At 58.7% G+C, this 27,356-nt stretch overlaps 2 long non-coding RNA genes across 2 annotated transcripts; one reads left to right on the top strand and one right to left on the bottom strand.

Annotated features, from left to right (window-relative positions):
- Positions 1-4,464: 4,464 nt before the first annotated feature.
- On the bottom strand, positions 4,465-11,890 carry LOC138844512 (uncharacterized). Its single transcript, XR_011380399.1, has 3 exons — positions 11,740-11,890; positions 5,374-5,663; positions 4,465-4,741 (listed from the first exon to the last, which is right to left on the bottom strand). It is a non-coding gene; the product is annotated as an uncharacterized lncRNA (long non-coding RNA).
- Positions 11,891-14,233: 2,343 nt separating this feature from the next.
- Positions 14,234-23,515, top strand: LOC138844511 (uncharacterized). Its single transcript, XR_011380398.1, has 2 exons — positions 14,234-18,362; positions 21,636-23,515. It is a non-coding gene; the product is annotated as an uncharacterized lncRNA (long non-coding RNA).
- The last annotated feature ends 3,841 nt before the right edge of the window (positions 23,516-27,356 follow it).

Below are 27,356 nucleotides of genomic sequence, written 5' to 3'. Positions count from 1 at the left end.
CTTTTTAAAAATTACCCATTTATTTAAAAAATAAAATAAAATGAGTGATTATTAAGCCGTAGCGTGCCCACCCCCTCCGTTGAAGGCACGCGAGACCAGGGCAAAGTGCAGTGGTCTCCCTGCATCGCTCACTCCCTAGAGAACTCACCACTGTCCTGATTGCTGGAAGATTTGTTTATTTATTTATTATTTGAAAGGCAGAGCGACAGAGAGGGAGCTCCTTCATCCGCTGGGTCACTCCCTGCATGACTGCAGGGCCAGGGCTGGCCCAGGACGAACCCACAGCCACCCCTCCCGCGTGCCCCAGGCGGCCTGCGCAGGCGCCGCTCTCGTGTGGGACCTGCTCACTCCCAGGACGCGCTTGGTCTTTCCTATCCGGCCCTCTCCTTCGCCTCCTGAAGCTGCCCCTTCCGGATTTTCACTGCGAGCTACCCCGCCCGGAAGTGTTCACCGAGGTAGGGAACAGAGCAGCGAGGCGGCGCTGGGCAGGGGGGCAGGCCCGTGCGGGAGCCGGTGCTCACACCACCCCTCTCCGTGTGCCGGAGCGGGAGCTGCTGGAGAAACGCTGCAGGAGACGAGCTTGTCGGAGGTTGCGGTGCCTGAAAACGGGTTTTCAGCTGCGGCTGGGGTGCAGCACTCGGGACACAAACCACTTCCTGCAGAACACGAAGCCTCCTCTCCCTCCTTGCTGTCGGAAAGCCCAAAGCCGCATTTGTCCAGTTCTTGGTGTTTGTCTCATGAGAGTTTCCTGCATCCCCAGGGCTCTGAAACCCACAGTGCGTGTCCAGGGCACAGGGCCGTCGGCAGAGCCCGACCCGGCGGCTGCGCCCTTGAACCCGGCGAGCCTCTCCAGGAGGTGGCTGCCTTCCTCCTGTGTGTGTCCTCTGTTCTCTCCCCCTGCGAGCGCCAGCTGCTCAGGACTGATCTCAGAACTGGTTAGCTAACTTTCTTGTTTCTCTCCCAATGTCCATTTCTAGATTTTGCTATACTCCTTCCTGAGGGTTACTTTTTTTCTCCATGGGAGTTTTTTTTTTTTAAATAATTATGTATTTTATTTGAAAGTCAGAATTGCAGAGGTGGCGGGCGGGGGAGATCTTCCATCTGCTGGTTCACTCCCCAAATAGCTGCAACGGCCGGAGCTGGGCCAGGCGAAAGCCAGGAGCTAGGAGCCTCTTCCAGGCCTCCCATGTGGGTGCAGAGAACCAAGGGCTTGGACCATCTTGCATTGTTTTCCCAGGTGCATTAGCAGGGAGCTGGATGGGAAGTGGAGCAGCCGGGGCTCACACGGGCGCCCGTACAGAATGCCGACTGGGGGTGGTGGCTGACCTCTGCGCCACAGCGCCAGCCCCCTCTCGGGTCCTCAGCGTCCGGAAGCTCACGTTTGTCCACTGAGGATGTGCCCCTCCTTTGTTTCTGGGCATTTCAACAGCTGGTTCTTCTTTTACAGCTTTTTTCCTCCCGCCTGAGCACAGCATTCCCTAAGCCAATTGTTTGCTTTTTCTGTCTCAACCTACGACGTCAGAGACTTTCCCCGGATGTTCCGGCCTTCTGGCCATCTCCTGCCAGTAGCCAGCAGAAAGCAAAGCCAGCTGGGGCTTCCTGTGGGCTTGGGCAGGTGGTGCTGGGGGGTGAAACCCTGGTGTCAGCATCGTTACCGCCTTCCTCTTGGGCTGGCCAGTTTCTCAGGCTCTGCATGGAGTCTGAGCCCTGTAGGCCGACTGGACTGCAGGAACAGGGCAGACAGGCCCCTTCGCTCCAAGCTGAGAGCGCACACAGCAGCTCAGTCCCCGGTGTGGGTATGAGTGCCCATGAGTGTGAGGAACCGTGTCCAGAGGCCCTGGCTTTGTCCCTTCCAAGACTGTACCTGCCGAGCTCTGCCTGGTCGGTCAAGGGCAGCAGTGAGCGACAGGGAGACAAACTCACGTCACTGCTGGCTCTGTTCCTGAGTGTGGCCTTGCTGCTTCTGGTTCTCAAGTCCAGGCTCCCCCAATGCTGACCTTGGTGCCTTTTCCTGCCGGGGGGGGGGGGGGGCGGCTGCAGGCAGGAAAAGGGAGCTCCTGAGTGGGTGTTGGCGGGGAAGACCCCTTGCAGTACTGCGTGCGCCCCGTCTGCAGTCGCCAGCAACTCATTCTGCTGTCAGAAAAGCACGCGCAGGGGCCGGCGTGGTGGCACAGCAGGGAAAACCACTGCCTGTAGTGCTGGCATGATTTACTTAGCTCTGTGCCGCACACAGGGACGCCCTGGGGGTAACATTTCCTTAACGCAGAGTTTGAAAGCACGGAGAACCGGTGCCTCTGCACTGCTCACGTCCGCGTAGCTCATCAAGACTCAGAGCTCGGTGCTTGGCGCTGGCTGCACCTGCAGGCGCAGGGAGCTCGGTGCCCAGCGGGCTGCCTGAGGCCGGGGGACGTGGCACCTGCTGGGCCTACACTCCCCGTCTGCAGGATGCGCCCACGGAGCGCGGGGGCATCTCAGTGGCCACGGAGCAGTCGCGCCTGGACCGAGCCGCTCGGAACTATGCCCACGTGAGGACAGCAGTGAAGCCGCAGCTGCATGTGTCCCCACAGCATCCTGGGGTCCCTGGGTTTGAGTCCCAGTTCCGCGTCTGATGCAGCTTCCTGCTCCCGTGCTCCCTGGGAGGCAGTGGCCGTGCTCAGGTACCTGGGCCTCTGCCACCCACGTAGGAGACCTGGACTGAGTCCCTGGCTCCCAGCTTCGGCCTGGCCCAGCCCTGGGTGTCGTGGGGATGAATCAGAGGGTGGGAGATCTCCCCCTTTCCCCTCTGCCACTTGTGTTTCAAACAAAATAAATAAAAATGTTTGAGAAATAAATGAATTGGAACTTGGAATAGATTTCCCTGTAGGAAAAGGTCCTTGTGCCTGTTAGAGGCATCACTGGAGCTGACGCTAAGGTGTGGTAAGTAAAGCCCAATAAGCCACCTGCAGCTCCGGCATCCCACATGGGCGCCAGTTCAAGTCCCAGCTGCTCCACTTCTGGTCCAGCTCCCTGTTAATGTGCCTGGGAAAAGCAGCAGAAGAGGCCCAAGTACTTGGGTCTCTGCCACCCACATGGGAGACCTGGATGAAGTTTCTGGCTCCTGCTTCAGCCTGGCCCAGCCCTGGCCACTGTGAACATTTGGGGAGTGAACCAGCAGATGGAAGATCTCTCTCTCCCTCTGACTCTCCTTCTCTGTAGCTCTTTCAAATAAATAAGTAAAACTTTGAAATAAAATTAGACTAAGTGAAGAAATGCATGGATATTTAAGTTCCCAGGACAGCGCACGCAAGTCCGTTGGGCTTGTTTGGCTCCGATCCGCTTGGTTCTCAGCGCCAAGCACTGCTCTTGCAGAGGACAGGTTTCCCAAGTGGGGACGCCTGCGGCGCGTGAAGCCAGGAGGTGGCTGGGCTTCAGCCTTTCCTGTGCACACTGCTGAGCCACGAGCTCCCCCACGAGCAGCCCCTCCGTCTCCAGGACGGCCCTTCCTTCCCGACAAGCTCCCAGGGAGCACCGGGTCACGGAAGGGTTAAAGAGATGTGGGGTGCGTCGCAATCACGCCACAGATGTGTGAACACTGAGAGGCAGACCCAGAATTTAACCGGGTTTATCTCAGTCCCTGTGCTTTCTAGGAAGATCGGTGCCTCTCCAGAGTCCTGGCTCGGTGTTGTAAACCGAGAGCAGCTCAACCTCCGGGGCGTGGTAAGGGGCGACACCGGTGAGGGCCGGTGCTCTGGCTGGGCACCTGCGCCCCCTGGGCCCGCCCCTTGTGTTTGCAGGTCAGTGCAGGGGCGAGGCGGGGAGGGGGGGAGACAGAGCTCTTCTGTCAGCTCCTGGGTGATGCTGAGCCCAGGACCACGGCTGGAAAACTCAGCTCCGTTCCCCTAATAAGTCATCTCCACGAAGAGCGGGTCCTTGGGCTAGGCCTTTCACAAGGGGTACACAGGGCTGGAATCCCCCTAACTCCTGACTGGTGCCAGGAGGGAGCAAACAGGTGAGTTCTGTGCCATGGAGAGAGCCAGAAGGGATGGACCATTCCCTGCAGGGCTGCCATGGGGAGACTCCAGGAGGGATGGACCGCTCCCCGCAGGGCTGCCATGGGGAGAGCCAGGAGGGATGGACCACTCCCCGCAGGGCTGCCATGGGGAGACACCAGGAAGGAAGGACCATTCCCCGCAGGGCTGCCATGGGGAGAGCCAGGAGGGATGGACTGCTCCCCGCAGGGCTGCCCTCCACACGTGGATTTCATCTTCTCCAAAGAAGACAGTGGCAGCAGCGCTGGCTCCGAGGACAGACGGGACAGCGGGCAGGGCCAGCACGATGAGTGTCCTCCCCGCACCCACCGGGAAGCCCCGGCAGCCATGTGCCCTGGCCGAGTACTTGCCGTGCCGCGTGAGCAGGACCCGGGGCTGCCTCCATGGTCACTCGTTGGGACGACGACTGCTACCTCCTTAAAGCACTCCAAGCTTATTGATACAAAGTGTATTTTTTATTTCAAAAACCCTTCTGAGCCCTGCTCATCCCATGATTTTGAACTGAGGACGTAAAGCGTGCCCTAACTGTGCCGATCACTGCAGGCCACAGTACAGGTACGCACTGTTAGAGTGTGAAGTGGTGACCACAGGCCACTGGTGGGGGCCGTAGCCTGCTTCTCATCTCTTCAACTGAAATACCTGAGCGGAGCTTCCCGGGGGGGGGGGGGTGGTGGTATTTCAGCTCGCAGTAGCAGGTGCAGAGGTGCGGTCGCCTGGTGAGCCAGGAAGGAGAGAGGCCAGGCTGAAGTTGAGCTCAAATAATCACCAAGGCTCCATGGAGAACACCCTCCACCTGAGGGCTGCCCCCAGGGCCCTAGAGGCCTCCCAGCAGCCCCAACTCCTGGCCCCTCCCTCCACTCCATCCATCAACCAGGAAGGTTAAACAGCTGCACCTGCCTGGGGAGGGGAATCGGCTGTTCTCTTACCCGGCATTCGAAGGACCGGAGTCTGCGCTTGCTGTTCGGGTTTCTCCATCCTCTGCCTCGGTGTCTCACAGCCCCGCCCCCACCCCCACCTTCTGATTTGCCGTTTCTTTTCCACCACAGACTAGAAAATCCATAGTTTAGAACGAAGCCTAGGAGAAACGTGGCCTGAGCGAGGGCCGGGTGTCTTCCTGGGAGTCAGGGGAGCAGCCCCTAGGGGCCGCTACTGCTGCCTCCGGCCTGGGGACCCCTGGGAAGTCCCCATTGTACAGCTGCTGGCTTTCATTTCCAAATCCTTCTCCCACGGTTTCCAGGACACCGCCCCTCCAGGGCAGGTCTGGCTAGCACTCCCAGCTCCATCTGTCCTCTCGTGGACAAGCCCTCTCATCTAGAAGATTCCCAAGTGCCGAGAATAGGCTCACCCACGCCATGCGGGTGCAGGGGCCCAAGGACTTGGGCCGTCTTCCACTGCTTTCCCAGGCTACCGCAGAGAGCTGGATCGGAAGTGGAGCAGCTGGGACTCGAGCCGTGTGGACGCTGGCACCGCAAGCAGCAGCTTCACCCGCTAAGCCACAGCGCCGGCCCCGCACAGGGAGGTTGAGGGGCGCTGCCCTCGGGTTTCCAGGCTGCAGAGGGAGCGCACGCACCGCTCACCACACGGCAGCACCAGGGCCTCGCGGCGGGGACGTCCGACCTCTGCAGACAAGAGCTCCTGACACAGAAAACAGAAAAGTGAAACGAGAGGTGGAGAAGGTAACGGCCACGTCGTGACCTTCTGATTACCCCTGGGGGCCCCAGCGTGGGCTGGGGGCCCCACCGTGGGCTGGGGGCCTGTGGAGCCTCGCTCCTGGGACAGCTGACTCTACCCAAGGGCGCTCAGGTGCTGAGGTTTCTTCCAGCACGGAGTCGAGACAGAACTGAGGCTGATCTTCCATTAAACCAGCACAGCCTTCCGCACGCCGGGATTTTGTGACTTAGCAATAGGTGGAGGTGAATGGGTCAGATCCAACTTTGGGTTCAGTCTGAGCTTGCCCGGGCCGACTGGGTTTCCCTCATTGGGCGAACACTGGTCTCGGATCCAAGCACTGAGAAACTTAAAGCACGTGGCCACAGTCCTTGCAAAATGGAGCAGCAGGCAGCCCCTGCTGACCGCTGTGGGGGGTCTGACGCACTTGTAGGCTAAGAAGCTGGGCTCCCTGGCATCCCCTGTGAGTGCCACTTCCTGTCCCGGCTGCTGCACTTCTGATCCAGCTCCCTGCTAATGCACCTGGGAAAGCAGTGGCAGATGGCCAAGTGCCTGGGCACCTGCCGTGTGCCCCAGGACCAGCTGTGGAGGACATTGTGGGATTAGGGTGGGGGGTTGAACCAATGATGGGCGATCTCTCTCACTCTGCTTTCCAAATAAATGAATAAATCTTTTTTAAAAATATTTTTAAAAAGAAGGGCTCAGCAGCGACCCTGACCCCCTCCTGAATCCTGGACCCACATTGTCCAGGGCACAGGTCCAGCCTGACTGACCCAGGTGCTGCGGAACGGGCCAGGACTCCTCCTGGACACAACGTCAGAGCTCTGGAGCAGTGGCCTGGCTGAGACCAAGGGTGCCACCCATCTGAGGACTGCACAGAGCCTCCTGGCGCCACCACCGGAGACCGCCCTTGGCCCCAACCCGTGTGGCCTGCAGCGGCTCGGTCCCCAGAGCTCACCAACCCCCGTCTGCACAGTGGAGCACCCCACAGCCCCTGAGATGCTACAGGGCTGGGTGTGCAGGGGCCTTTAAGGTGCCCCCACACCCCCAGTCTCCACCCAGCCCTCCCTGGGGCAGAGGGTTGTGGTTCCCGACAACAAGCGTTGTCCCTGCACTTCCCTGGGATTCTGACGCCCAGAGAACCGACCTGGAGGAGAAGGGAGCCATCAGGGCCCGTGTGCCCAGTGCTGGGGTCTCTGGAGGCTTCCTCCCAAGGAGGCACCTGCTCCCCAAGTGGTGGGGCAGGCGCTGACTCCACGAGAGAAGGCGACCTGGGAGGAAGCTGCGGCCCAGGGGAGAAGAGGCAGAAGGTCCCAGGGGTCACACGTGCCAGCGGGAGTGTCCAGAGGCCGGTGGACGTTTTCCACCACCAGCTGAGGACGCGGCATCCCGAAAAGGCCGGCAGGAGAAACGTGAGGCGCCAGGCCCCAGTGCTGCCGGGTTAAGGGAAGGGGCCCACCGGGGTGAGCACGTGTGGCCCCGGGCCCTGCGCTTAGGGCCTTCTGAGTTCTGTTGTTCAGGGTCCCAACAGCCTGTGCAACACCTTGTGCAGCAAACATAAACACCCCATTTCCCTGATGTGGACCCCGGGCCGGGGAGGTGTGAGGGTGACCTGCCAGGCTCTGCTGGAGTGGCAGAGTGACGTGGTGCTGAGCTTGGTTGGCTTTGTGAACGAGCACCCGAGTTCTCAAGGGGACTCAGTAGTCAAAAGGCACAGGAAGGTCCACAATAAACACTGACCCCCAATGCCACCCCATCTCTGTCTCTCTGCCTGCACAGGGAACCCCAGTTCCTGCAATAAACACTCCCTAATCCACCCCCACCTTCTGTCTCTGCCTGCCTGCAGAGGGAACCCCAACTTCTCCAATAACACACTGACTCCCAAGCCTACCCCATCTCTGCCCTGCCTACAGAGGGAACCCCAACTTCTCCAATAACACACTGACTCCCAAGCCTACCCCATCTCTGCCCTGCCTGCACAGGGAACCCCAACTTCTCCAATAACACACTGACTCCCAAGCCTACCCCATCTCTGCCCTGCCTGCACAGGGAACCCCAACTTCTCCAATAACACACTGACTCCCAAGCCTACCCCATCTCTGCCCTGCCTGCACAGGGAACCCCAACTTCTCCAATAACACACTGACTCCCAAGCCCACCCCCATCTCTGCCCTGCCTGCACAGGGAACCCCAACTTCTCCAATAACACACTGACTCCCAAGCCTACCCCATCTCTGTCTCTGCCCTGCCTGCAGAGGGAACCCCAACTTCTCCAATAACACACTGACTCCCAAGCCTACCCCATCTCTGCCCTGCCTGCAGAGGGAACCCCAACTTCTCCAATAACACACTGACTCCCAAGCCTACCCCATCTCTGCCCTGCCTGCACAGGGAACCCCAACTTCTCCAATAACACACTGACTCCCAAGCCTACCCCATCTCTGCCCTGCCTGCACAGGGAACCCCAACTTCTCCAATAACACACTGACTCCCAAGCCTACCCCATCTCTGCCCTGCCTGCAGAGGGAACCCCAACTTCTCCAATAACACACTGACTCCCAAGCCTACCCCATCTCTGCCCTGCCTGCACAGGGAACCCCAACTTCTCCAATAACACACTGACTCCCAAGCCTACCCCATCTCTGCCCTGCCTGCAGAGGGAACCCCAACTTCTCCAATAACACACTGACTCCCAAGCCTACCCCATCTCTGTCTCTGCCCTGCCTGCACAGGGAACCCCAACTTCTCCAATAACACACTGACTCCCAAGCCTACCCCATCTCTGCCCTGCCTGCACAGGGAACCCCAACTTCTCTTCCTGCTGTGCACTTCCAGCCTTTCTTTGCGCATGTGCCGGTCACGCTTCCTCCGTCTTTACACAGTGCGTGGCTCACACATGTGCTGGCCAAGCCTTGCTGCCTGCACGTAACAAAACCTCTTGGAATCTTTGCACAACAGGGCAGGAGGGGCTCCTGGTTCCCTCCCTTTCACATCTGCGGGCGTCCCAGTGCCAGTGCGTGGACACGCCCGGCGCACTTGAGCTGTTGTCTGTCAGTGGCCACTGGGCGTTCCCACCCTTGGCCCCACCCGGGAGGCCCCAGGAGGTCTACCAGGAGCTCCTGGAAGAATGAGTATTATGAAAAACTATGCACAGATTTCAAAATGTTCTGCACTTTGAACTGCTCTTCCGTGAACTTTCCGAGGCACCCTCATGTCCTACTCGAAAAAGCGCGCCCCCTCCTCTCTGGGCTGCCACGGGGCTGCTCTGTGCCAGCTCTGGGGGCTGAGTGCCACTATCTCCTGCCCGCCCCACCCGGCTTCCTCATTTCCTTTTCTAGTCATGAAGCCTGTTCGTGTCTGAAACAGCTACAGAGACTCTGGACAGAGAGTTCTTCCATTTTTATCTCTTTCTGCGGCTGCTGCACCTCATTCTTCAAATACCGAGCGGCTATAACTGGACGGCACGGAGGGCGAGTCTGCAGCTGCTGTTCTGCGGAAGCGTGGAGTGGCTGCCGCCAGCCGGCTCTCACGGTTTCATCCCCGTGCCCGGGACGTTCCAAGCCTGCCCACACAGCCTGCAGAGGGCCTGGCGCTGGGGCGGCCGGCCTGAGGCAGCCCCTGCTGCGGCTGTTCCGGGGATGCAGGCAAGGCGAGGCAGGCCCAGGGAGTCCCCCTCGGGGACACACAACTCTATCACCCAAACTTCCACCCTTGCCGTCTGAGATCCTCTGTCACCTTTTTATTTTAGATCTACAGATTCACTTTTCAAGATAGCTTTTGAGGGGCCGGCACTGTGCTGTAGCCGGTAAAGCCGCCGCCTGCAGTGCCAGCATCCCATATGGGTGCCGGTTCGAGTCCTAGATGCTCCACTTCCCATCCAGCTCTCTGCTACAGCCTGGGAGAGCAGTGAAAGATGGCTCAAGTCCTTGGGCCCCTGCACCCACGTGGGAGACCTGGAGGAAGCTCCTGGCTCCTGGCTTCGGATCCGTGCAGCTCTGGCCATGGCAGTCATCTTGGGAGTGAACCAGCGGATGCAAGACCTCTCTCTCTCTCTCTCTCTCTCTCTCTCTCTCTCTCTCGGCCTCTCCTTCTCTCTGTGTGTAACTCTGACTTTCAAGTAAATAAAATCTTTAAAAGGGGGGGCAGCTATTGATCAAATGCCAAGTTTGAAAAAAAAAAGGCAGCTTTCGAGTCCCTGGAACAGGACTTGGGGTAGAGAATAAGCGGAGAAGGGAGTGGCCCGCGGCGTGGCTGTGCGCTCCTGTGGCTGAGAAACGGCTCGGCCTGCTCGGGAGCTTCCGTTTGCTCCCCTTTGATCCAAGTGTGCTGACCATGTGCCAGCCACACCCACCAAAGGCCCAGGCACTCCTGCCTGCCGGGACACAGACACACACCAAATCCCAGCACAGGAGTGTGCCCGGGGTCTCCCCATCTCTGAGAAGGGGCTGGGGAGGTGGGGCAGGGGCCGGCAGGTCAGGGAGGCGTCCTCCCAGGGATGCAGAGGTAAATTGGCCCTGGGAGTGGCCAGCAGGCGCCCACCAGAAGGCCGGCAGTGAGAGCAGAGGCCCAGGCGGGGCAAGCGGCGAGGGGCACCCTCACTGAACAGCTAATAGCTGCAGCACCCAGCCAGGAGCCCCCACGCGGCAGAGTTGCGGGGGTGGGGGTGGAGATAAATTTGAATTGATTCCACCGTCCATCTGACCTCACCTTAGACGGCCTTCAGTAAGAACTTCAGCCTGACCAGCTGGGGAGCGTCTCAGCACCCCGAGGCTGCGACAGTGGCACGCCAGGGTCATCAGGGCCAGGGCCACGCCAGCATGTCCGGGCGTTGGATGACCCGGCAGACGTGGTGGCGGAAGCGACGTGGCAGAGGCTCTGGAAGGCAGCTGTGCCGGGGACTTCCTGTGTGAGCACCAGCGCCAGCAGTCCCTGCTGACGGCACCGTCCCACATCCCACGGCCCGCACGCTGGAGGTTCCGTCTCTCCTCTCCATCCTTCTGGAACGCTGACTGCTGCCCAGCCGCGATGCGGGCGCCCTGGGGTTCCGCCTCTACCGTCTCTACGCATCCCTGGTGCTGTCTCCCTGTCCGTGACACAGCACAACCGCGCAGGCTCAGGCCCTGGCGCACAGCGGCTCACAGGTAACTGGAGTTACCGTCTCCTGAATGCTGGCATTTATGTTCTGAGTGATTCTCTTTCCAAGTTACTTAAGACGGAAGACCTAACAAAGTGTCTTCAGCAAAGACATTGCTGCCCCCAGACAGCAGGAGGGAGATCTGCAGGCAGTGCTGCTCCGTCTGGGCTCGCCCTTTCTTAAATAAGGCTACAAACACAGAGAAAGACACACGAGGGACAGCCCAAGGGCCAGGTAAGAGGGTACTTTGCTTCCTGACCTGGACTCCACCCACTGGGGCTCCCTGCCCCACCCTCACCTTCAGGAAAGAGGCGCCAGGGCCCTGAGCTGCCGCCCAGTTTTAGCTCTAGGCGTCAGGTCCTGTGAAAGTGGGAGGTGTTTGAAGCCCTGACGTGTTAGCAGGTGGCCAGGCCCTGTTTCAGCTCAGAGTGGAGGAAGGACGTGGCCCTGCGCGAGACTGCACAGGTGGCACCTGCCCAGCGTGGTGTAAGTGGCGAGGCTTGGGGAGGGAGAGGCTGGCGCTGCGTCTCAGCATCCCGGTGCCCGGCGTGACCCCGGGGAGCTGCGTGTCGTCGCCGCACACGCCTTTGTTCTGCCCCCTGCAAGCTGCAGGTGACAGCATCGTCTCCACACACTCTGTGCTCCCCACGCGCTGTCCCCTCCTCTGAGCCGCAGGCTTTCTCTGTCCGGTTGTGCAGGCACTCCCAGCTCAGCCCAGCTGCAGCCCTGACCGCCCGGCACCTCCGTGCGCTGCTCTGTGTCCATGTTTTGAGGACCTGTGTGGGATCTGTGTCCTGGCCCTGCGGCCCATGTCCGCCGTGTAGCAGGAACAGGCTTCCCTCTCGGCTTCTCCTCCACCGCCTCCCCCTCAGCAGGCACCTGCCGCACGCATCAGGGCAGGCCACTCACCTGTCATGCTCTCCGCTCCCCATGTCCCCTGTGTTTCCAACAGTGCCCGGCCATGCCTGTGTCTTCCCTGGGAGCTGTCTGGTGCGTGTCCACGCACACATTCCCCAGCCTCGGCCTCTGCTTTCTCGTGTGCTTCCGCAGGTGTCCCCCCTCCTGCAGTCACTTCCTGAATCCTGCGTGGGCTTTGTGTCCTCTTTCCTTTGCTGCTTCTTGGGAACGGAGGTTAAAACCCCGTTGTTCATCCTGTGTCTGGTTTCCTCATCGCTCCTCTCAAAGGAACACAAGAAAGAAGCGCCTTGGAAACCATTCACAGCCACTCAGCGGAGGCATCAAGTTAGGAAATACAGAGCCACTAGAGGTGTCCCAGTGTGGCCTGTTATCCAAAATGAAACATAAAACAGAATGGATTGGCTGGCACCACGGCTCACTAGGCTAATCCTCCGCCTTGCGGCGCCGGCACACCGGGTTCTAGTCCCAGTCGGAGCGCCAGATTCTGTCCCGGTTGCCCCTCTTCCTGTCCAGCTCTCTGCTGTGGCCAGGGAGTGCAGTGGAGGATGGCCCAAGTGCTTGGGCCCTGCACCCCATGGGAGACCAAGAGAAGTACCTGGCTCCTGCCATCGGATCAGCACGGTGCGCCGGACGCAGCGTGCCGGCCGCAGCGGCCATTGGAGGGTGAACCAACGGCAAAGGAAGACCTTTCTCTCTGTCTCTCTCTCTCACTGTCCACTCTGCCTGTCAAAAAAAAAAAAAAAGAATGGATAGTGTTGGAAACTCCAGTAAAACATGTCCTGCTGGCATGGAAAGTCAAGACTCTGTGACAAAAAATATCCTACACAGAGGATCTCTGTGAGACTTCAGTGGAAAGAAAGGGCCATCAAAGGAGACCCTCTTCTCTGAAGGGAGGAGAGAACACCCACTTTGCTTATGGCCGTGTCCAAATACCGACGGAGTCTTTGGTCACAGAAGGCTCCTATAGCCTTGGCAGCCATGGCAAGAGCCTCCGGTGATCGCTGACGTCATAAATAAGAGTCAATTGCTAAAGAACAACAGGAGTCACTGTGCACTTGCTCCCCAGGTAGGACCTCTGTCCCCAGTGAATTGTAATATGAGAATCGACTGCAAATTTTCTCCCCAAACTGTACTCTGCATGCTGGGGGGGGTGCAAATTGTTGAAGTCTATGCTTAACATGGAGTTGGTCCTCTGTATATAAAGTCATACTAAAAGTGAACCTTAAGGAAGAAGGAGATGGGAGAGGGAGAGGGAGGTCGGATGGGAGCTGGGGGGTGGGGTGGGGGAAAGAACCACTATGTTCCTAAAGTTGTATCTATGAAACAATGCACTCATTAAATAAAAAAAAAAAAACACGTCCTGAAGGAATGTGAAACCAACATCCCAACACCGTCTTATGCTGTTTTAGACCCACAAATGACCCAAGCCCGTCATGCCTTGCTGAAGCCACGCCTACTTCTCCAGTGCATACCAGGAAGCATCCAGAACATGACTTTCTCTTGCTCTGCACTCTTGACCACTTTCTCCCACCTGTCCCCTGTGCGTGCTTTTCACCCAGTCACAGGTCAGGGCAAGACCACCTCAAAGAGACCAAGGGTCCAGAGGAAACAGGTGAAAGCAGAAACTGGTCATCCTGAGTCCAGAATTCTGAGGCCAGAGCCGACCCCAAGAGGTCTGAGCAGACCCAGTAGACCCGGAGACCCTGGGCCAAGCCGACTCTGCTCTCACAGTCCAACGGGGCTCTGAGCTATGAGGCCTCTCACCTGCTTCCAGGTGACCATTACGAAGGCCTGATGCTCCAGGACTAGCCTGATCCATTCTGTAACACCACAGTGCGTGGCTGGCCAGGAAACGGGCAAAGTCAGCGTGGACACGGCACGGTTTCATATGAACTACCCTCAGGGCAGACACTCACCATGGCTGTGGCTCCTCCACCAGAGTCGGTGCATTGTACCTGGATCCACCGTTGCCCACCCCGAACCCTCAGTGTTCTCACTCCACCTGCCTCTGCAGTGAGACCTGGCACCTCTCTCTCTCTCTCTCTCCCTCTCCCTCTCCCTCCCCTTCTCCCTCTCCCCCCTCCCTCTCTCTCTCTCCCCCTCTTCCTCTCCCCCCTCTCCCCTTCTCCCTCTCGCCCCCCTCTCTCCCCCTCTCCCTCTCTCTCTCCCTCCCCCTCTCTCCCTCTCCCTCTCTCTCTGTTTCTCTCTCTCATACACACACACACACACACACACACACAGGGGCATGCACGCACGCTTCCCCCTCCCCTTCCCCCTCCCTCTCTCTCTCTCCCCCCTCCCTCTCTCTCTCTCTCCCCCTCTCCCTCTCCCCCCTCCCTCTCTCTCTCTTTCCCCCTCTCTCCCCCCTCCCTCTCCCTCTCTCTCTCCCTCCCCCTCTCTCCCTCTCCCTCTCTCTCTGTTTCTCTCTCTCATACACACACACACACACACACACACACCCGCGCGCTTCCCCCTTCCCCTCTGAACTCCCCACTCCCAGTCCAGGGAGCTGTTTCATTCGCCTGGCACCTAACACCACCTATGACGATCTTCTGTTGTAAAATTGATCTGGATTATTCATGAGCTGCTGCACTCTTTTCCTGGCCACTGGACCATGTCGTGGTTACCTTCTGTGTGTGGTGCCACACACAGAGCCTTGCACGGGCAAGCCCTTGGCGGCCACCCATGGTTGGTCCACTGTGCAGCTGGTGCTGTGCTTCCGAGGGCGTCCTCTGTGCGTCTGGGGGCTGGAAGGAGTGGGACTTCAGAACCAGTGGAGGAGAGCAAGGACGGGCATCCACGAACACCGAGACCACACGACAGTCATTCGGGCGGGCTTCGTCTCTGCTCCCAGAGACCAGAGAGGAAGTAACTCCTCCCTCCGGAAAATAGGACGCCGGACCAGAGTGAGGAGACACCCACAGCCCTGGCCGAGACCCCGCGAGGCTAAATGCACATGGTGCAGGGCGCCTTACATGCTGGAGGCCGCCCACAAACTGGGAGCGAATGAGTGACAGGGCAGAGAGAGAAGGTTCTGCTCTAAGTGGCTCATAAACTCCCAGCGTCCAGACAAGCGTGGTGTCCCCGGAGAATCTTAACAACGTTGGAAACCAGAAACGAGTCTTCCATGCACACGCAGGACACGGATGCTCTGCGTGTGCTGACACCTGATTCCTTCATTATCTTCATTGGGAACGTGAGGACCTTGACGCACAGATGGGCTGAGTGACTTCCCCGGGGCCACACGGCCAGGGAGGGGTGAACCTGGGGACGTGGAGGGGGACGTGGAGAAACAGGGTGGAATCACACGTGAGCTGAGTGACCTCTGGTGAGTGGTTCAAGCTCCTGAATCACATGGGCCTCACTGGAAATACCCGGTTAACTGCGTGGCCATCACAGGGCGCTGTGGCAGCCAGATGAGTGCTGGACTCGGGGTGTCCCGCCCTGAAACACGAGCAAGCTGGACCAGCCTCCTGCTGAACATTACTAAGCGGGCCGGATCATTTTTCTCCTAATCTCTGTAAAACCATCAAAGAACCATCCAGGTGGCCAGAAATCCCAGGCCCAAATCTAACAGAAAGCAAGAACCAGAGAAGCGAGCGGGGCACCAGGGCCCCTTTTCCTGGGGACCTTTGGCCTGTCGGGATTTTCCAGGCCGGGAGACAGAGTTGTGGTTTCCAGGGCCTCTGGGAGCAAGAGGACAGGAGTCTGGGCAGGGCGACCAGGGTCCCCAGAGCCACTTCCTGAGTCCCAGTGAACTGCGCCCCCCACTCCCCACCCCCATGCCCTCTCGGGTCAGCAGGAAGTGAGGTCTTGGCACTGATCAGAGCCAGGGCTCTCACGGGACCCAACCAAGGGCCAGCACTTGCAGCCCTGCAGTTTAAAGTGTGCAGCCCCGGCGTGGTTTAAAAACCCCAGCTCTCGGCAGCGCGCGCACTGAAATCTCCAGCTCTCCACCTGGACAGCGCCGCCTGGGCAGATGGTGAGGACACAGGGCAGGGGTGGGGGCAGACGGGGAGCTGCAAGGCCGCTGGGCTCCAGCCACACGGGGCACCCCCAGTTCTCCCCATCAACATCCACGCACACCTTCCCACTTTGCCTGGCATTCCTGCCACCGCAGGCATCACTGCGGCCAACCACGCTCTCTCCAGAGCCGGATGGCCCGGCTTCCATGCCCGACTCCGCCACTCACTCGCCGACGCCTTGGGGCAGCCCCCGAGTCCCTCTGGCCCCCGAGTCCCTCTGGCCCCTGAGTCCCTCTGACGGCTTTCCTCACCTGGAGGCGGGGGACAGTTGCAGTGCCTCCTCATGGCTCCCTGGGAGGATGCGTGGACGCGTGGACACGTGGGATACTTAGTGCCGTGTCTGGCCCACAGCATGTAGTTATGAGGTGGGGACGTGGTCCTGCGGATGGCCACGCTGACCCTCCAGCGTCCTTTATGACCTGGGGAAGCGCAGCCTCCTCGTGGAGCCTCCCTGGTTCCGTGCCATGAGAACGCTAAGCGCTCACCTGCCCTGGGCCTGCCGCCATGGCAGCGACTCCCTGGCACCGCCAGTGCCCCGGGATGCCAGGTGGGGCCTAAACCTCGCGTCAGAGTCCTTGGCAGCTGGGGCAGGGCTGGCCCACAGCAGACGCCCAGTGCACACTTGGTGAGGCAGCAGGGTGCTGAGGACTCTGGCTTGCCTCTGTGGAGGGTTTTTCTCACTTTTCTCGCATCTCCTGTCCTTTCCTCTGTCTCACTTTAAGGAAAAACCACGAACCATGCTTCTCTCGCTTGAATTGTGTCTCGGAATGTTAGCTGCGGCCCCGGCTCTTATCTGTTTGATTTTGCTCTGCATGGGCATGGGTGTCAGGAAAATGACTAAACCTCCATAAAAATGATATTGGCAAACAAATCAGGCTGATGAGTCATGAGATCTGTGACCGAGAAGTATTCACACAATTCTTCCTGCTCGTGTGGGGGTGTTGGTTTGAACCGACTTCCTGGTGCTGCCGTATTGAGGGTGAGAGCAAAGGGCTGGGGGCAAGACCCCAGGTTCGCTCCCTCTGTGTCATGTGACTTCTGTGGAATGGGTTTAATAACCCACAGAGCTGCTGTAAGCCAGCAGGCGGAAGGGCTGTGTCCACGGCAAATGCTGAAGACCTGCCCAGGCAGTGTTACACTTGCCGGCCGGTGCTAGGAAGCTCCCGGCGGTGTGGCTGGGGCTCCTCTCAGCCACCCAATGAGAACTCTACCTGGGAGCCATCCATGGGAGGCCTTGGAAACACCTCTGTTTCGAGAGCTTGGCAAGTGGCTAAGCTTTGTTCCGGAGAAAACAGCCCTGGAGCGACCTGTCTGGGGAGCAGGCAGCAGAGCTCGTGCCTTCCCCATGACGCGCCGGCTCTGACGCACCAGCCAGCCGGTGGAGAGAGGGTGTGGGCCGCCTCAGCTGGGTGCCTGGGAACAGGGCGGGGTGGCGAGTGCTCTCCAGAGGAACTGAACCCCTGGTAGACAGGGCAAGTTCTCCTGGCCAGGAGGCCGTACCGGGCCCTGGGGGTGGGGGTGTCGGGGAAGCGGTGAGCCTCAGCTCCAAGCCAGCGCAGCCCAGGCTGTGTCCTCGTTCCTCATCCACTGAGCCCTGCTCCCTCCTTGCAGGAAGTCAGAACTTCCCAGTGGACTGAGGTGACCTCACTGTGGCCTCGCCCCACTCTGTGCAGTCACCTTGTGTTGCCGTCAGACGCTGGAACTGGGAGACAGGGAGAAAGATCCGAACCCCCGGATCCTGGGACCTGGAGATGCCGTCACGGCTTGTGGGCCCGCAGCGTGTGTGGCCAGAACCCGACGCCACCCCCTCACCTCCCGTCCAGCCAACCTGGAGAGTCCAAGTGCTTCCGTCTGTCAGCTGCAGTCCAGAGAGAGGGCGGCCCTACGGCAGGAGCCACTCATTGAGAAGCCTCCTATCCAGACAGGTGCATGGCAGGTGTCTCCTATCCAGACAGGTGCATGGCAGGTGTCGCCTGCCTCGAGAAAGAAGGCTCAGGCAAGCATCAGGTTGACCGGGGTTGCACCCAGGACCAGGTGTGTTCCCCCAGCCAGTCTCTTCTTCCCCTTAGCAGCCTTCGTCAAATGCATAAGTTCTCCAAAGTGTCTCGGAGAGCACAGGGTTAGGGTTAGGGTGTCTCAGAGCGCACAGGAGCCGGCTGAGAAACCGGGACTTTGGAGAAAGCGCTTGGATCCCCGCTCACGCTCGCCCACCAGCCGTGTGCCAGCACTCCCCACCTGTCGCCCGTTCACTGGCTCACAGCCCCGAACTAGAAAACCACGAGGACGTTGAGGCAGGAGGCTCAGCAGCTTCCTGCAGATGACACCTTCGGCAGGTGCTGAAGCCGCTGTGGAGCCCGTCTGTCCCCGGTGGCGTCTGGCACATCCCAGAGCTAACCCCAGGGGAGAGTGTACTCCCGCGTGTGAACCGCCTACCGCTCGTGCGTGTATGACCCGTTCCTAAGCCGAGCCCCCGGAAGGAGCTGCACCTCTGAGCGTTGTTTTCAAGTTGGCGTCCCACTGGCCTCCGTTTCACCAAGTGCTTCCTGCCAGCCAGCTTCCCAAAGTTCAAGAGCACCAGAAAATTAAAGGGTAAGTAGGCGATTCCGTGTTCCACCGGGCTGGAATCCACCTCTGGATGTTGCCTGAGCTCTGTTCCGACAGGGGCCATCTCTGTCTGCCTTCTGTGCTCAAGAGAGAAACTGTCTCAACTGCACCAACTTCAAACCGGCTGAGGCAACTAATAAGTAGTGTTCCGCGAGTGATTGCCATGTGCCGAGCACCGTGCTAAGCCTTTAAATTAGCTGCCTCCCAGCAATTACAGGAGAGAATTACCGTGATTAGCATCCCCCTATGTTTAGCCGGGTGAGTTTCACACAGCAAGTAAGAGACGGATGGGGCACACAACCACCAGGCCCTGACGTCCCCCAGCGGCACAGAAGCGCGCAGAGGACGGCCACAGAGGGACGCCAAGGCGGCTTGGGTGCGTGCAGCCTTGAGCCGGAGGCCAGGGGCAGGGCCGCGACCCGCCACACGCTCTGCCCTGGTGGCGGCGGCGGCGACCAGCCCCAAGCCAGCTCTTCTTCAAGGGCAGGGTCAGAAACAGACAGCAGGGCTGGCCCCACCTTGTGTTCCAGGGGAGTCAGGCAGCAGGCAGAGGATCTGTTTGTGTCACCAGTGCTGGCAACAGGTCGCAGTGGACCACATTCGATTGCCCAAGAGCCTGCTGACTCCTTATCTCACTGCCCGCACAGAGCGCCTTTTTGGTGTGCACTGGGGAGAGGGCGGTCACCGCCTGCCAGCAGGAGTCTTTTCATTCCAGCCCTGGGCTTCCTCCCTGCTCATCTCCTTCCTGACGCTGCACCCGGCTCCACTCCTGCGGGGTCCCTCACTTGTTTGCTTCCCTGCCCCCACCACAGCGTTCTGTGTGCACAGCAGGTGCGTTTCTGTTGACTGATTCACACGTCTGCCCCAGCCCCAGCGTCAGGAAAACAGAGGCGAGGGCGAGGCAGGAGGAGATGGAGGCAGGGGCGAATGCGTGGTTCTCTCCGGGCCTCCTTGTGTGAGCTTCATGGGCGAGAACATTCCCCCAGTCACGGTGACTTTGGACAACAGAGCTAAGGCCTGCGGACGCCGCCGGGCGTCACTGTGGTGCGTCCTCACCACAAGCCCAGGGAGCGGTGACTGCTTCTGCACCGGGGGTGTGGAGCCTGGCCTCCAAGCCCAGCCTACTGCCGAAGCCTCTGACCTCCCGCTCAGCTGCACAGCCCCGGCTCTGTCCCAGGACTTCCACGGCTTCTCCCTTCATCTGACAGGTTTATCTGCAAGTTGCATAGCAGGACTCCAGAAAGCCTGGTCATAGCCTCAAGTCAGAGAGGAGCAGGGGAGTGAGCGGGAGAACAAGGCGGACGCAGGCTGCGTGCCCGGCCGTTGCTAGCCCCTTACGTGGGGGCAGTGAGTGACCCCCTGGCTGACCTCATTGTGCTGGCAAGGACACTGAGGCTCAGGAGGCACGTGACTCGCCCGGGGTCCCCCAGCGGGTGGGTGGTGGTGTCCACATGCCGCGTCGAAGTGAAGGGTGAGATTCTGGAATTTGGGTCTGTGTCCCCAGGATGAGTCAGGGCCGTGGCCAGCAGGTCAGTCTGACAGGGAGCGAGACTCTGGGAGCCCGGGAGCTTCTGGCCCGGCCTGGGAAACAGGCGCTTGCTCTGCTGTGGTTCTTGGAAACCGTCCCCCACCCAAGCACAGGAGCCCCCAGGCCCCAGCCACACAGGCAGCCTTCCTCGAGGGCCTGGGGCGTACAGTAAGGGAGACCCAGGATACCACCCGCCCTGCACTTGCTGACTGTGTACAGCCCTTTGTTCAGGGAGTATTCTGCGTGGGGCTCCTTGGGGGCAGAGCACAGGGGTCCACAGTGTACATGTGCCCCACTGGAGGGGGCTTTTAGATCAGCGATTTGGGGGCAGGCACTGCTCTGCCTACTCTGCAGTCATTCACCTGCTTCTGCCAACACCGAATCTCCGCTGATTCTCCCTCTGGCTCCAGGGGTCAGCAACCTGCCAATCAGAGCAGTGCAGTGAGGCGGGTGGGACTTTATCTTGGGCCGCCGGCAGGGCCCTTGCGCTCAGTGCTCAGCGAGACGCTGGCTGGGGGAGCTGCCCGTCATTTTTATCCCGCCCCACGGAGCTGGAGAATGAATCTCCACGGAGCCGAGTGGAGACCCCAGGTGAAGCAGACCGGGTCGCAGTGATGCGTTGGACCCTGAATCCGGCCTGGCCTGGATGTGCCAATACCCTGTGTCGGTCAGCTGTCTGTCACACTGACAAACGCCGGAGAGGATCTCCTCAGGCAGGGAGCAGGTTTATTTCCACACCGGCGCTTGCTGGGGCCCCACCTGCTGACACTGTGCTTGGATTAATCTCCACCCTTAATCCCTTAGCACCCGCTCTGGGGTCAAGCCTGCAACACGCAGGCCTTCCAGGAGGTCATCCGTCTATTTCTCAAATGCTAACAGGGACCTAATGCAAGCCCACCTTTTTGTATCGCTTTTTTTTTTTTTTTCAAGATTTATTTATTTGAAAGGCAGAATTACAGAGAGATCCGGAGAGACAGAGAGAATCTTCCATCCTCTGACTCGCTCCCCAAATGGCCACGATGGCCTGTGCAGGGCAAATCCAGGAGCCAGGAGCTGCACCTGGGGCTCCCACATGGGTGCAGGGACCCAGGCGCTTGGGCCGTCTTCCGCTGCTTTCCCAGGCTCATTAGCAGGGAGCGGGATCTGAAGTGGAGCAGCTGGGACTCGAACCAGTGCTCACATGAGACGCCAGTGTCACAAGCAGCTTAACCCACGGCCCCACAGTGCCGGCCCCTATTTTCGTGTCACCTGCCGAGACACAGGCTCTCCCTGGAGCCCTGGGAGCCGGGAGCTGACAGCGACATCCTGACAGAACCTACCTTCTGCAAGTCTTGCCCCAGGTCCCCGTCGAGGAGGTCCCTCCTGAACTCTGTCTTAAATGGCCGCTCCCTCCTTGTCCCTGGCCTGCCTCGTTTTTCACTTGCCACCATAGGACGTGCTTACTTCATGACCTGGTCTGCCCACTGTCTGTAGTCATAAGGGCAGGAGTTATAAATTACATATATGTGTCTGTTTTAGCCGTGGCCGTTGTCTGCACAGAGCCGGGAAAGCTCAGAGGAAATCATTCGGAGAGGGATTAAACCTTCGGACAGCAGTGCAAGGGGAGGTTCCGGGAGCATCAGTCTCCCCTGGCCCCGGGATCAGACCTGGGCTGCCCGGACGACTGGTTCCCAGGTGCCTGCTTAGCCTCACGATTTGGTCTCTCACCTAAAATCAGGTGTCGCCCACAGGGCTGCTGGAAGCCTGGATGAGATTGTCCCCTCCAGCACTTGAGCCCAGCAAGCAGACTCTTGTCCTGTGCGCAGACAGTGACTAACTGGAAGGAGGAGGGCCACCACAGTGACACCGGGAGAGAGAGCCCCACGACGGCCGAGAAACGACCGAGGGTGCAGGCTCGGCTCTGGCCGAGAAGCCGTGTTTTCGGTCTGTTGCTGGCACGGCTTTAGAGCCGGGCTCTAGGAAAGAAGACAGCTGTTTGGGTGGCGTGGGAGTGTTGGTGGCACACGGAGAAGCGGCTGGCTCCCAGCAAAGAATGACGTCACGTTTGTTCCCCACCTATTTCCTCGCGTTGTGACCCCTCGTTCGTATGCTGAAGCCCCAACCTGGGTGCTGTGGTGCTTGGAGGTGGGGTTTGGGAGGTAGTTAGGATTGGATGAGGTCATAGGGCAGGAGGTCATAGGGCGGGGCAATCGCAATGGGATTGGTGCTTTTAAAGGAGATGTCAGAGAGCTAGATCGATATCTCTCTCCCTTCCCTCTCCCTCTTCCTCCCTCCCTCCCTGTCTCTCCTCCTCTCTCCCTCTCTCCCCCTTCCCCACTCTACCTCTCCCCCCTCCTCCTCCCTCCCTCTGTCTCATCTGCAAGCGGGGAGTCCCTTCCCAGAAGCTGGCCTCGGGCTTCCAGCCCCTAGAAGGGGGGAAAAGCTGCTTCTCTCGCTGAGCCACTCCATGGATGGTATTTTGCTGCGGATGCCTGAGCCCATAAGACAACCGGGGCTCTTGCTTTTATACAGGACACGTAAAAGATGAGAATCTGTGTTGAGAAGCAGCAGCGGGAGGGTAAACAGTACCAGAACCCAGGACGCACTGGAGCCAGGAGGTGTGGGTGAACGGAAGAGCAAGGAGTTCCTGGATGACTGGCGTTCTAGAACTGAGCTGAGCACTTAGCTATGAGCTTCCAGCTGCCAGAGAAGGGGAGAGAGAGACTGCGGGTCAGATTGCAAAGGCAGACTGTCACTGTTCACATTTAGGAGCTGGGAAGCTCCTCAAGTCCAGCGTCACACAAGGTGTGACTGCCCCACCGCTTCATTATGTAATTGGCACCTTAGCAAATGAGCCGAGCTGACCGGCTCCAGATCAGGGGCTGAGCCTCCCAGGCCATTCTTGAGCCGCCAGCCTGGGCGCATCACATTTAAGAAAACGCCTCTGGTTTTCCTTGCACACTGCTGGCAGCTTCTTCAAGACAGAGCAACATCTTTGTCCCATGAGAGAGTGGGTGCACACCTGCAAGTGCTGTGCTGGGTGCCCCTGGAACCTGATCTCCAATCAGCGCCAGAGCGCTCAAGTCGCTCACCCAGCAGCCACCCAGCTGACAAGGGAGATGCCTGGGGCCCGGCAGCCTCAGGCCGCTTCATTCCAGCCGTGCTTCTCACACCTTAGTCACTGGGGCAACCGGCACAGCTTTCTCTTATCCACCTGACCCGGTTATTTGTTTTCAGCAAAGTAACTCACTGTAATTCAGCTTAAGTAAGTTTAGCTTTTCCTTAAGCAACACAGGCTTGGTGGGTCTGTCGCTGTGACGTGGCGGATAAAGCCACCGCCTGCAGTGCCGGCATCCCATATGGCACTACTTCGAGTCCTGGCTGCTCCTCTTCCAGGCCAGCTCTCTGCTGTGGCCTGGGAAAGCAGTAGAAGATGGCCCAACGCCTTGGGCCCCTGCGCCGGCATGGGAGACCAGGAAGAAGCACCTGGCTCCTGGCTTCAGGTCAGCGCAGCTCCAGCCATTGCGGCCAACTGAACCATCGGATGGAAAACCTCTCTCTCTCTCTGCCTCTCCTTCTCTCTCCGTGTAACTCTGCCTTTCAAATAAAATAAATAAATCTTTAAAAAAAACATGGGCGTGGTGTGCTCAATAACTGTGTATACACCTGATACACATTAACACAGTTCTGTCACTACTGAGTTCTTAACCAGCAGCCCTGACTTCCCACTGGTGCTGTGCTGAGAGGGTAAACCACGTGGCTGTTTCATTGGTTGTTGTTTTGGGTTTTAGGAAACAAGACTGCTCTTCGAGCAAGAATCATCAACTTTTTCTGAAGGCAAAAATAAAATAGAAACTCAAAAGTGCTCCACATTTTAAGGTGGTTACAATTTAAGGTGGATGGGCTCAAACAGGGTCTCTAGGGACAGGACCAGGATCCAGACAAATGCCTTTTTGTGTTTCTATGCAGCGCAAGCATTTCTCAATAGCTACACTTCAAGGAATGCGACGCTACAAACGGAGTAAGACCTTTCGACTTTGTTATAACTACAAGCAGACTAATACCAACCATAGTTAAGGCCTCCGTAGTGCACCCTGATGAAACAGAAACAATAAGTTTAAGACTGGATGCCCCAGGGGAGACTCAGGACCCCAACTCCCTTAGATTAAACAGCATTAAAAACAGACAGCATGGGGCTGGAGTTGTGGAGTGTCTCATGTGAGTGCCGGTTCGAGTCCCAGCTGCTCCACTTCCAGTCCAGATCCTCACTAATGCACCTGGGAAAGCAGAAGGAGACAACCCAAGTCCATGGGCTCCGACCAGCCCTGGGTACAGTTCCAGGCTCCCAGCTTCCTCCTGGCCCAGCCCTGGCCATTGTGGCCATTTAGGGAGGGAAGCACTGCGTGGACGATCTCCCCCACCCTGTAACTCTGCTTTTCAAATAAATAAATAAAAACCTCTTAAAAAAAAAAAAGCAGTGTGTGGTGGGTGGGGTTTTCCCTCTTTGAACCAGTGGGTTCTCTCTGTGGGGTTGGCCGGATGGGTGGATTTTCAGAGTGGGTTAGAACAGCAAGGACCAGAAAGGAGTCTTGGGTCCTAGCCAAGTGGAAGAATAATTTTACTGGTTCTAAAACGTGGCAGATGTCATTCATTCACTGGGTTCTGGGGAAAGTGGGGCCCCTGCGTCCAGGGGCAGTGGTCCCGTGGAGGGGCAAACAAAACGCAGAGAAAGCGCCATGCTGTGTGAACACAGGCACAGGCCAGCCGGAGGAGGGAAGGTCACCCTGCACAGAAGCCAAGAGCCGGGAAGGGGCCCAGGCAAGTCTCTAGGGTTGAAGCCACGCAGGAGCAGGGCACTGGAGCCCAGGACAGCACCCCGAGGCGTGCTCCCGACAAACGTCACCCAGCAGGCCTGAATAAAGGTCGTTGGGGAGAGGCTGCAGGCAGAGCTGGACCGAGGACGACAAGGCTAGTGAGAGGGTTTACCCCAGAGTGATCAGAGCAGTCTCGGCCCGCGGCTGCCAGGCGTCCCCAGCCCGGGACTTTCCCCGCACGCACCTGGCCCCTAGGCAGCAGCTGCTGTCGCAGACTGCTGGGCCGCAGGGTCTGGCTGGCGTGGAATTCCGGCCTCCATCTGCCTGTCAGGGATCTGCACAGTTGGCTCTGGTGCTGGAATTTGAACACTGTGTGTCCTGCAGAGCTGCCCTTGGACGTGGCCGGGGGCCCCTCCGAAGCAGTGGCTCTGCCCTGTGGGGAGCTTTGCCAGAGCAATGCACCCTGGGTGGGGGCAGGGGAGGAGGCTTGAGAGTGGCTCAGGCCAGGGGACTAGGGGAGCAGGTGACGCCGCAGTGCTTTGCCGGATTCGTGGCTAATTGCAGGGACGGTCCGCCCACGCTCCAGTCTCCGTTTCTCAGGAAAGGGGCCTTGAACCTGAATGTCTCAGTCCCACTTCATCTGCTTGGGGTCCTCAGCTTCACTGCTGCGTTCTCCTTTACCTCATTCCGGCCCGGAGTCAGCCCACCAGGGTTTCCACGCTGTGGTCGCGTCTTCTGTTCTTGCTGAGCTCTGACCTCCCTCCTGACCCTCTTAACAATACACATGTAGTGTTTGGCCTTGTGCCAAGCGATGTTTTACATGCTTGGCATACATCAGCTCAAGCTTGCTGCTCGTAACAGACGCATGTGGCAAGTGCGGATAAAGAGGCTGCTGTTGGCCAGCGCCGCGGCTCACTAGGCTAATCCTCCGCCTGCGGCGCCGGCACTCCAGGTTCTAGTCCCGGTCAGGGCGCTGGATTCTGTCCCGGTTGCCCCTCTTCCAGGCCAGCTCGCTGCTGTGGCCAGGGAGTGCAGTGGAGGATGGCCCAAGTGCTTGGGCCCTGCACCCCATGGGAGACCAGGAGAAGTACCTGGCTCCTGGCTTCAGATCAGCGCGGTGCGCTGGCCGCAGCGGCCATTGGAGGGTGAACCAATGGAAGGAAGACCTTTCTCTCTGTCTCTCTCTCTCACTGTCTAACTCTGTCTGTTAAAAAAAAAAAAAGAGGCTACTGTTATACCCATTTTACAGAGGAGCAAATGAGGAGATGGCAGCGGGGTTCAGATTAGAATGAGACAGTATTTCTCTAAAGCTTCTGCCCTACAACACTTGAACTTGACAAACTCCCACTTGTCTGTCTGTAATACCTGCAATCATTTTTTTTCTCAGCCCTGGCTCTGTTTGCACCCAGGTCTTCACCTGTGCGGTCTCCTCCAGTCCTCAGAGGACCCAGACAGACACGAAGGCACGGGAACAGGGTCAGTGACCTCTGCGACTTCTACCAGGTGCTCCCGTGAGTGAGCAGGGGCGCGGCTGGCCATGAAGCTGAGCCCTGTCTTCTTTCTTTTCATTTGAGAAGCAGAGACATGGGGAGAGACAGAGAGCACCCATCCACTGGCTCACTCCCCGGATGCCTGCAACAGCTGGGGCTGGCCAGGCAGGAGCAGAACAGAGACACATCTACTTGAACCATCGCCGCTGCCTCCCACATGAGCTGAACACGTGAGCCAGAGAAGGGCCTGCAACCCTCTGGCTCTGCTATGGGGCGCAGGTGTCTTACCCGCTTGGCCCACCACCGGCTGCTCAGCCACAGCTCTTTGCCCAGTTTCTCCTGCTTCCCCCAGGAGGTAGCTTCTGTTTCTCACCTGGCTCTCACCCGCACTGGCCCTTCCAGGTGTTCTCACAGCCCGAGGCAGTGCCTGGACCCAACCTGCCTGACACCAGATCCACCCAGTCCCCACGTCCCAGGTGCACAGAACAACGTCAGAATTCCAGGGACGAAATGTAAGCTTTCAGTCTCCTCTGTGAGGCTACGTTCTGCATCGCAAAAGGCCCCTTAATTAAAAATGCTGCCACAGTAACATCTGCCACTCACATGCGTTCTGCGGTGCCAGGCACTCCATACCCGGTATTCTTAATCTGCAGGAGACCGGACAAGGTAACATCGATTGCTGTTTTGCATACAAGCAAAAGGGGTTGCGTAACTTGCCCATGACCCTTCAGAGGCCCCAACTCTGGGATCCACACCCAGCGTCTGCTCTTGTGAGCCAAGCCTCGCCCAGAGCTAGACAGAGCACAGGGGACAGAAAGGCAGTGGGTTCCAGCATGGATGCTTGGCGAGTTTCTTCTCTCTTTCTCTCCCGCCTGCCTCCTGCCCGCCCTTCTTCCCTTCCTTCTTTTTATTCTACTAAGGAAAATGACACAGTCAATAACAAAGCTAGCAGAAGCCCTAGCATTGGCCTCCTGTCCTTTAAAAAAATCCAGGTTCCACCCGTACACAGCGATGATTGTTGACAATAAAAATCCCACCCTAGGGTGAATCAGCACAGGGAAAAAGCAAGGGAGGGTGGGGCTGGAGCGTGGAGCTCAGTCAGCCCCAAGTTATGAGTCAGAGAAATCTCAGGGTGGCTTTGCTGCCAAGTTCCTCCCCGGCCAGGCCT

This window comes from Oryctolagus cuniculus, chromosome 12 (genome assembly GCF_964237555.1).
Source record: "Oryctolagus cuniculus chromosome 12, mOryCun1.1, whole genome shotgun sequence".
In the NCBI taxonomy this organism is placed as follows: Eukaryota; Metazoa; Chordata; class Mammalia; order Lagomorpha; family Leporidae; genus Oryctolagus; species Oryctolagus cuniculus.
This window is presented reverse-complemented; position numbering and strand designations above follow the sequence as displayed.